This window comes from Pinus tabuliformis, chromosome X (genome assembly GCF_031772625.1).
Source record: "Pinus tabuliformis cultivar Carrire ecotype Pingquan chromosome X, CPIR1, whole genome shotgun sequence".
Classification (NCBI taxonomy): domain Eukaryota; kingdom Viridiplantae; phylum Streptophyta; class Pinopsida; order Pinales; family Pinaceae; genus Pinus; species Pinus tabuliformis.
Window position 1 is genome coordinate 1,408,023,715 of NC_142308.1, and position 10,815 is coordinate 1,408,034,529.

The following is a 10,815-nucleotide window of genomic DNA, read 5'->3' on the forward strand; positions in this document are numbered from 1 at the left end:
ATGTGGCCTCCCTATTTGTCCTTGTGTGGAAGAACTTCCATGCATGTTCATATATGGAAGACAAATTCCATATATATGCATTTACAAAAGTGTACTTCCATATATGTGTATTTACAAAATAATTTACTTAAGTTGTCTTACATTTATGAACATATATGGAATCCAACTCTATATATGTGTATTACTGAATTCACATCCACATATTCACAAATATGAAAAAGCTTCCTTATACGTGCATATATGGAGGCCTAGTTCCATATAAGACATCTTGTTTATATACACCTATAAAAAAAGCATGCTTTTGTATATGCACCTATATGGAAGCTCACTTTCATATACACATTTATGAAAGTTTTTCCATAAATTTAATTTAAAGAAGTATCCTTCTGTAAATCTTCATTTTTTAATGTGGGCTTTCATATATATGAAATATAGCTTCTATACATGTTTGCACATGGAAATGTTTCTAGTTGGGGAAAATAGATGGGGGGGTGGTGAATCATTATTTTAAACACACTTCAACTTTTCAATTTCTTATTCTAAATTATGTATGATACTGTCACTCAGGAAACCAGTGTATGTACACGACTATGAGCAAAGAAAACCACATATATCGAGATAACTAATTTTCCATTTATTTCATTAGCTATTCATCTTTAACTAATGCAAAATTACTTCATTATTCAATCATTAAAAAATAACCATTAGCAGTAAGAAGTAGTTATATCGTCAAAACACAAAAAATATATCAATACACATGAACACTATGATTTTAGGTGGAAACCCAATGTGGGAGAAAACCACTGCTGTCATCATCTTTTTCCTCTTCTTCATTATTGTTGGGTACCAAATCGGGCCATCTTTCTGTCCATTTCCACTACCCTTTTTGACCTTTTTGCACTCATTTACCTATGCTATTATGATAAAATTACAAGGTAAATTCCCCCCTTACTTTTCCAATTGGTATATTTTAATTAATGAAGTAAAATGCATGGAGTCTATGTATTTGCAGTACTAAACTGTGTGTTTGACCGTAGCATGAGAATAGGAAACCTCACTTCAGCGTATTGCAATAGATCTGGCAATGACTGGCCAGAAGGAGGTCGCGCAGCTCCGAGAATAGTCTCCCTGAACTATTCTTAGGCCTTCTTGCTATCTTAGACACTTGATGCTGATACTATTCCAGCTGATGTATATCTTTGTATCAGCGGTTACTATGTTTCCGGGAGATCTGTTAATCTCCCTCGCTGTGTATAAATTGCAGGTTGATCTTGTGAATGGGGGTTCACCCATTAGTATTGTAAACATCTATTACCAAGTAAAAAAAGATCATCCATTTTGTTGTTCTAGTTCTTTTCGTGGCTAACGCAGCCCTAATTAGAGAGCTGGGTCCACTCTTCTGATTAGGTGCTCTATCTTTATGTGTGTGTGATTTATCAGTTTATGTTTGTTGTCACAATTCTTTGTTGTTTATGATTATTTCTACAGTTCTGTAATTTTTAATCTTGCAGTCATGTTTCGAATCTTAAACCATGAACCGTTGGTTGGAAATGATTATGCGTTTGCCCTTGCATATACCTTGCGCATTGCCTTGAAAGGATACGCACCCGAATTGATAAAAATCAATGTCAGAACAAGGTGGATAAATCAACCCTACTTGGACACCAACATTTTGACGCCGTTGCCGGGGAGGCTAACAAGGTGCAAACAATGATCCAAACCGACTAGAGGGTCAATCTCTCATCCTCGGGAGAGAACGAGTTTTCTCACTCTGCTTCACGTCCTGAGCGTAGGTATTCTTTTTGTTTGTTCATTTTTATTTTTCTGATTATTTTGGGCCATTCTCTTATCTTGGGGAGGGAGCGGTCCTTTGATGCCCTGCTCCAGGCCTTGAGCTAGAATTACTTTGTCTCTTAACCTGTGTGTGCTTTCTTTCTGGGAAGCCCCTAGCTTTTACCCTGTAGAGGGATAGTTTTTCTTACATCCTGTTTCAGATCTGGGAATATTAGGGCTTCCCGTGGTTTTTTATTGTTTTTGGTTCTTGTCCCTGGGGAGGGAGGAGTCCTTTGATGCCTTGCTCTAGGATTGAAACCCTAGATTTTTGGATATAGCCACCTTTATTTTTGTGATTTTTTTCATCTTGGGGAAAAAACGGTCTTTTCGACACCTTACTCTAGGGTTGAAGCATTGTAGGTTCATACCAAGACCCCCCCATCAATCCAACTTTTGTATGAACAAAGAACCTAATAAAAGGGGCAAAGGGAGAGCCCCAAGGAGGGGAAGACTAGATCTGGGAAGAAAAACGTATATACAAGATATTATAGCAAAGGTTGAACCCGAAGCATCCTCTCGCGTAGCTGTGAGACCAGGAGCAAGAAGGGTGAAGTCAGAAGGACAATCAGTGGAATAGCCAGTATCGACTGCAGCATTCTATGGTGACTCAACACAGCAAGTTCCTTTGACCGTGGAGGAAGCATCTAGTAGTGGACCTGATCCAGAGAATCTTGCGCTGGTGTTAGCAGAGGATGAAGTTGCAAGAAGAGCATCGGTAGGATTGGAATGTTCTAGTAAATGAAAGGGAGTTGTAGTTGAAGGATCAAGCCATCAGGCCAGAGGAGAAAAATACGAGGAGATATTTACATCACCAAGAGATCAGGGAAGTGCCACCAAAGTAGCTCGAATTCTAGTAGCTAAAAATCCTCAACCACCCTCTATAGAGCCTGTTGAAATCCCCAGTGATTATTGGAAAAAATTCATGGCTCCTACAAACTCCACCATCGATTTCCCTATTGGGGATTTGGGAACCGGTGTGCCTACAAAACCTATTCCGTTGGCAGCTTTGCCAACCTTCCATGGGCTTATCTCGGAAGACCCCAACACATTTCTATTTGAGTTTGATATAGTATGTCAGGGCTATGACTATACAATAGATGCTTAGAGGCTGAAGATTTTCCCTTCCACTCTAAAAGGGACGGCTCTGCGATGGTTCATGGGCCTTGGAGGAAAATCCATTTCTACATGGGAAGATATGCAGATGCCTTTCATGGAGAAATACCAGGATTACTGTAAATCCCGAAACATTAAGGAGGAACTCTTCAAGTTCGCACAGAAAGAAGATGAAAGCTTGGAAGATTGTGTGGAGAGGTTCAACTACACCTTACAGAGGTCAGGACATTCTGACCTGGATAAGGAAATATTAAAGATTATCCTCCTTCAATCCCTTTGAGAAGACTCGATGGAGCTATTGAACATTGTGGGAAAGGGAGATATCTCAAAGGAGAAGTTCGAAGATATTTGCAAATTATGTATTTAGTGCTCAAGGGGGCTTGTGAGAAACAAGCAGGGGGTCTGTTCAGTAAAAGGATCTAGCGGGGGTGTTACAAAAGTAGAAATCAGAAATTTGCTAGACAACCTGAGAATAGATATCCTCAGTACCCTGTCAGCACAGATGGACACTTTGCAAGTAAAACAAAAATATCTAGAGTTTGATAGGACTATGGCAGTGTTTTTTCCAAAGTGCAGAAAGAAGCATACGGAGAGGGAGTGTCCATTGAATTCCATAGAGGAATGTGCGATCTGCGAGCTCAATCATGTGACAAGCTCATGCCCTTCCTTACCAAGCTTGAAAGAAGTATTTCAAGGAACAGGGGAGGACACGGAGTAGCTGTACCTCATGGCATCTAGGAAGCCATGGCAACTTCGACCACCAATGGGAAATCAAGGTATGTACCTGGATCCATCTCAGTATTTTAACAATTGTAATATGAATCCTCAGACCATGCCTTACCCTCCCATGTGGCTGCAATATCAGTACCCACCTTGGCAGCAGTGGAACCCCCAAGCCAGTACGAGCTCCCCATGGGCTCCAACCTAGCGAGGATCTGCTCCTGGTTAGTTTCCTCAGCGAATGCCACTGCAGATGCCACAACAGATGCCCCAGCAACAACTTAAACTACCCTCCAATGTGCCCCGTGGTAACTAGCCTGCCTGTCCTCAGCTCCCAATGTAGCCTAACCCTAACCCCAACAATAAGGGAGCTCATCAAGCTGATGTTCTTAACCTGCCTTCATATAGTATCTCCACTGCAGAACTATACGAAATGAATCTACGATCAGGTCAAATAGTTAACGTCCAACCTCCTCTAGTTATCTTTGAACATCTTAATATTGAAGGTAAGGAGGCAGGGCCAGTCAGTAAAGAGCCAAAGCAAACCGATAGAACCCAAACACCTCCTGTCAAGCAGCATCAATTTGAACCACCTTACCCAGAGAGATTAATCATGAGTAAACCAGGTCCTCAATCTGAATTTGATTTATTAGGAGAATTGCAGAACTTATTTGTTAAAATTCCCTTATTACAAGCTATGAAGGATGTGCCAATCTATGCAAAAACTCTTAGGGAATATTGTTCAAGGAAACTTGCCAAGAAAATTAAAGATCCCCTCGCTATCCATGTTATGGGAAAGTTATCGGATTTTATGATGGGAAAATCAATGCTCGTGAAATATGGAGATCCGGGGAACCCGATCTTGACAGTACAGATTAATGGGGTAGAAATTCCAAATGTGTTGGTAGACCTAGGAGCTACCATCAATGTAATCACCACTAAAACTATGCATGTGCTAGGACTTTGTAATTTAAAGCATACACCTACAGTGCTGGAACTAGCATATTGATCTACAGTCAAACCTGTAGGAAAGTTGGAAGATGTGACAATTTTAGTGGACTCATGGCATTACCCCATAGACTTCCTGGTATTACATACACAATCTTTACTGGGCGGTCATTCCCTAATTTTGGTAGGCCATGGATGGCCACTGCAGATGCTTACATTGGGTGCCGCTCAAGGAATATGGTTCATTTCTAATGGGCATAACACTAAGAATTTAGTGTTATATCCACTTTCAAAACCAAACTCACCAATAAAACCAGTAGGTAGTAAGAAGGCCATATTTGTGGTGGAGGATGGAAAGGAAGATGAAGAACTAAGACCCATCCTTACTATCGGACAGGCCCTGCAATTGAAAATAGGATAAAATAATGATGTAATCACTTCCTTCATGGATGATCCTTGTTCCATTTCGGAATCGAACCAGAAGAACCTAGAATCTATCCTAAGTTGTGAGGCTTAGGAAACCATGGAAACAACAGATGGATTAGAGGAACCACCTGTTGATGCACCTCATGAAAGTATGCAAGTGGAATTGGAACCTGGGAAAACCTTGAATATTAATCTGAACCTGTAAAAATCTTAGAAGGAGCAGCTTATAGATGTCCTACGGAAACATAAAGAGGCCTTCAACTAGGATTATGCAGATATGAAGGGAATCCTTGCCAACTTATGCACCCATCACATATACATCAAAGAAGATTGTCATCCTATAAGACAACCTCAGAGAAGAATGAACCTTGCATTAAAGAATGTGGTGAAAGAAGAAATTCATAAATTACTGGATGTAGGTTTCATCTACCCAATCTTAGACAGCCAAAGGGTCTCACCATTGGTAATGGTCCCCAAAAAGAATGGAAAATGGTGGATCTACGTAGATTATCAAGAGTTGAATAAGGCAACACAGAAAGACCACTTTCCCTTGCCATTTATTGATCACGTGTTAGACACATTGGCTGGTAAGAAGTATTTCTTTTTTCTGGATGTGTTTAGTGGATATAACCAGATCTAGATTGCTCCTGAGGACCAGGACAAAACCACGTTCACATGCCCCTGGGGGACATTTGCATACCGAGTCCTTCCTTTTGCCCTATGTAATGCTCCTGTGACATTCCAGAGGGCAATTCTGGGAATCTTCTCTGACTTGATAAATGACAGTGTTGAGATCTATATGGATGAATTTACTCCATATGGGGACTCTTTCATGGTGGGACTGAAAAATCTGCAAAAATTTCTCGCAAGGTGTATACAAGTGCGTGTCTCTCTGAGTACAGTGAAATGTCACATGATGATGGAGGAGGGAATCGTTCAGGGACATTTGCTCTCATCTAAAGGAATCAGGATGGATCCAACAAAGATACAGGTAATTTTGCAGTTCCCAAAGCCTAAGACGGTCACACAGGTACGTAGTTTCATTGGTTGTGTTGGGTTTTATAGACATTTCATAGAAAATTTTGCAAAAGTAGCACACCCACTATTTCAATTACTAACGAAAGATTTAGAATTTGTGTGGACAAAAGACTGTGATGCAATGTTTACAAAAATTAAAGAGTTAGTTTGCAGTGCTCCGATCCTTAGAGGACTTAACTAGGCTTTACCTTTCCACATTCATACGGATGCCTCTCAAACAACAATTGGTGCAGTATTGGGACAACAAGAGGATAAGGTACCTTATGCAGTCTACTATGTTAGTAAAAATTTGGCTCCTGTCGAATTAAACTACACAGTGACTGACAAAGAATTTCTTGTCGTCTTTTATGCCATCAATAAGTTTTGGCACTATATTACCGGGTATCCTACTTTTGTGCACACCGATCATGTAGCCTGTTATGAAACCAGCTCACAAAAAGAAAGAAAAGATAGTTGAACGCCTTAGAATTCAGCCTCTTCGAGGGGGCAACCTCCTTTACATTACACAAATGAACATTTCTTCGATTATTCAAATGACAAAACCTCCTTTCTATATATAGGAGTCTAAGGAGTCACAATATAACCCAACCGACCTAAAATTAATAATATAAAGCCACAAAAATAACAATAGAGGGATTCTCTGGGGCACAGTAATAACAATATGGGGACAATAGGGGCACAACAATATTAATAAGGGATACAACTACAATAGTAATGGGGTAATCACTAGTATTATAGGGACCTAACATGCCCCTCTCCTTCAAAAAAGTGTTTTCCTTAACGCTTGAATAGTGATGGATGCTTTTGTATAAAATTCTCATCCTCCCATGTGGAATCTTCAGCGGATAAGTTCTTCCACTTGATGAGATACTCCGAAATTTATCAATTTCGTAGCTGTCAAGTTCTTGTTTCTGTGACTGCTTCCAGTTCCAATATAATTTTTCCTTCCTCGTCAAGTTCTAGCAATATTGTTTGAACCGGGATCTTGTCGCCTATAACCTTCTTTAAACATGAAACATGGAAACTGGGTGCACTCGAGAAGCTGCAGGAAGCTCCAATTTGTATGCCATAGTACCAATCTTTTGCAACACCATGTATAGACCATAATACTTTGGTTATAATTTATTATCCTTCTTAGCTTGCTTGAGGGACATTTGTTTATATGGTTGTAGCCGTAGGAATACCCAATCACCTACATCAAAACTTCTTTCATTGTGATGCTTATCTGCCTGTTGTTTCATTCTATTCTGTGCCAACATGAGGTTATCCTTTAAGAGTTGGAGGACTTGTTGTTGATGTTCAATGTGATGTTCCATTGCTTGAACCTTAGAATTTTCTCTTAAATATGATGTGATGGATGGTGGCTGATATCCATAAAGTGCCATAAATGGGGTCATTTTTGTTGCTGTATGGAAGGAAGTATTATACCACCATTCAGCCAGAGGCAACCATTTGACCCATTGTGTCTGTTTGTCAAATACAAAGCAACAAAGATATCCTTCCAAACATTTGTTTACTATCTCAGTTTGTCCATCAGATTGAGGATGATAAGATTAGCTATGAGCTAATTGAGTATCAAGACAAGAAACTAATTTTGTCCAAAAATTTCCAGTGAAAATGGGATCTCTGTCACTTACAATAATCTTTGGATTTCCATTTAGCTTTTGAATTGTTTCGATAAATGTCGTAGAAACTGTACTGGCTTTAAATGGATGTGATAATGCACAAAAGTGTGCATATTTGGTAGTCTGTCAACTACCACCATGATGACACTCTTTCCCTCAGACTTGGGTAAACCTGTGATAAAATCCATTGAAACCTCCTCCCAACATTGGCTTGGAATGGATAAAGGCTGTAATAGACCTGGGGTCTTAATTGTTTCAACTTTATTTTGTTGGCAAACCAAACTTTCCGCCACAAACTTTTGAATATCTGATTTAAGGCCATCCGAAAAAATTCTTTCTTAACCCTGTGGTAAGTTTTTAAAAAGCCTGAGTTCCCTCCTAATGGAGAAGTGTGCAATTCCATAAGAATATTTTGCTTGAGTTGGGAATTCTTACAGAGGTATAAGTGATCTTTGTACCATAACAAATCATTTTGTCAGCTAAATGTATTAGATGTACTAGAATCTTGTTGTAACTTCCAAATAAGTGCCCACACTTCTTCATCATTCTTCCATTCCCCCTTGCTTCGTTTATCCAATCTGGTTGGATAATAGAAATGGCACACAACAATGCTTCCACATTCTCATCCTTTCTTGAGAGTGCATCTGCCACCACATTTTGCTTCCTTTTTTTGTAGATGATTTCAAAGTCATAACCCAACATCTTTGTGACACACTTTTGTTGCTCTTTAGAGGATAATCTTTGTTCTAAAAAGTATTTAAGGCTATCATGATCTGTTTTTACCTTGAAGTGTCTTCCCATTAGGTAGGGTCACCATTTCTTAAGTGCATGTAGTATTGCCAACATTTCCTTCTCATAAATAGCTTTTTGTAAAACCTTTCCCTTGTTTGGACAACTTTCAAAAGCAATGGGCCTTTCATCTTGCATTAAAATAGCACCAATTCCATTTCCTAAAGCATCACTTTCCACAATAAAGGTTTTTGTGAAGTCCGGTGTAGCTAAGAAGGGTGCTTGGCACATTGCCTCTTTAAGATGTTCGAAGGCCTTTGTTGCTTGTGGAGTCCATGAAAATGCATCTTTCTTCAATAATGTTGTTAGAGGTGCTGCTATTCTACCATAATTCTTAATAAACTTGTGATAATAACCTGTCAACCCGAGAAATCCTCGCAGATGCTTTATGGATGTCGGAATTTTCCATTCCTTAATGGCTTTAGTTTTGCTAGGGTCTACCTTAACTCCTTCATGAGATACAATATGACCCAAATATTCCACCTCTTGCACTCTAAAGAAACATTTGGATCTTTTTGCATATAATTGTTTCTCCTCCAATAGTTGTAGCACCCTGTCAACATGTTTGACATGATCCTTCCAAGACTTGTTGTAGATTAGTATATCATTGAAAAATACTAACACAAATTTTCTAAGGACAGGTTTGAAAATGGAATTCATAAAACCTTGAAATGTAGAAGGTGCATTGGTAAGGCCAAAAGGCATGACCAAATATTTATAATGACCCTCATGGGTTCTAAATGTTGTTTTCGGAATGTCTTCAGTCTTCATTCTGATTTGATGATATCCTGAATGAAGATCCAACTTGGTGAAGTAAATTCATCCATGCAATTCATCCAGTAATTCATTAATGATAGGAATGGGAAACTTATCTTTAATAGTGAGCTTGTTGAGCTCCCTATAATCCAGACACATGCGCCATGATCCATCCTTCTTGTGCACCAATACTACTGGAGCAGAGAAAGAACTTTGACTAGGTTGAATTATACCAGCCTCTAGCATTTCTACAACCATACATTCAATTTCACTCTTTTGGGCATAGGCATATCTGTATGGCCTGATGTTTGGAGGAACACTTCCTGGAATCATATGAATAGCATGATCATGATCACGAATTGGTGGGAGACCTTTGGGAGTCTCAAATACCTTGGAATGATTGTCCAAGACGTTTTGGAGATCTGGAGAAATAGATGATTCCAATGTGGAAACATCTAGCAAACATAATTGTGCAATTACACCTCTTTGTTCCTTTTTTAGAAGCTTCGTCATACCGTTAGAGCTGATTATCTTTCTTAGTTTCCCTACAATACCCCTTAATTCAACTTCCTTTCCTTCCACAGAAAATTTCATGAAAAGTTCTTGAAAATTAAAAGCTATTGTACCCAAGGATTGTAGCCATTGGACTCCTAGTACAACATTAGCACCTCCCATTGGAATGGAAAGCATTGGGCTAGTCAATACATATTCTCCCATGGATAGCTTGATATTATGGCACTTTCTAGAGCAATTTATTGTTCCTCCATTTGCAACCATCACTTGACACTATGGTGCTGGATATAGGAAGCAATTCAATTCTTTTGTTATCTTACAATGAATAAAATTGTGGGTACTTCCTGAATCAATCAACACTATTATCTTTTCTTCTTGATTTGTCCTTCTATCTTGATGGTTTGAGGAGTGGTAATTTCAGCCAATGCATTACAAGATATGGCGGATTCATTTCTTCTTTACATAGGCTTTGTTCCTGGAGTATATCCTCTTATTTTGACCTTTCTTGCTCCTTTTCTTCTTCCTCTTCACAATCTATGTAGAATAATTTCTTCTCACCACACTTATGACCTTTAGTGTATTTGCTATCACAACTGTAACAAAGCCCTTTTGCTATTCTTTCTTCCAATTGTTGTGGTGTCAACCTTATAGGTTGTGGAAGACTAGGGGCAACAACACTTCCATCTTTATAGTTGTGAGTGGTATGCTTCCTTGTTGCCATAATTTTGCTTTCCATTTTTCTTGCTAACCTGAATGCCTTCTCTAATGAATCAGGTTCCCAAAGGCAAACATCATGTTGGATATTATCCTTTAAAGTCCCTATGAACACATCAATCCTATGCTCCTCTAGAATATTTTTTACCCTTATGTTCAATTTTTGGAACTCCTCAATGTGCTCCATTATTGAACCCTTCTGTTTGAGACTTATCAATTGGCTAAAAAAAGTGTTTCTTTTTGTATCCTCATAATGTGCTGTCAATTCTTCCATAAAAATTGCCCAAGTGATAATTTGTTTACGAGAGCAAAGCCATTGATACCATACAAACTGATTTGG

The 10,815-nt window shown here is 38.9% G+C and overlaps 1 pseudogene; it reads right to left on the reverse strand.

Annotated features, from left to right (window-relative positions):
• Positions 1-4,070, reverse strand: part of LOC149145296 (anaphase-promoting complex subunit 8 pseudogene) — a 46,960-nt pseudogene extending 42,890 nt beyond the window's left edge.
• Between the last annotated feature and the right edge of the window lie 6,745 nt (positions 4,071-10,815).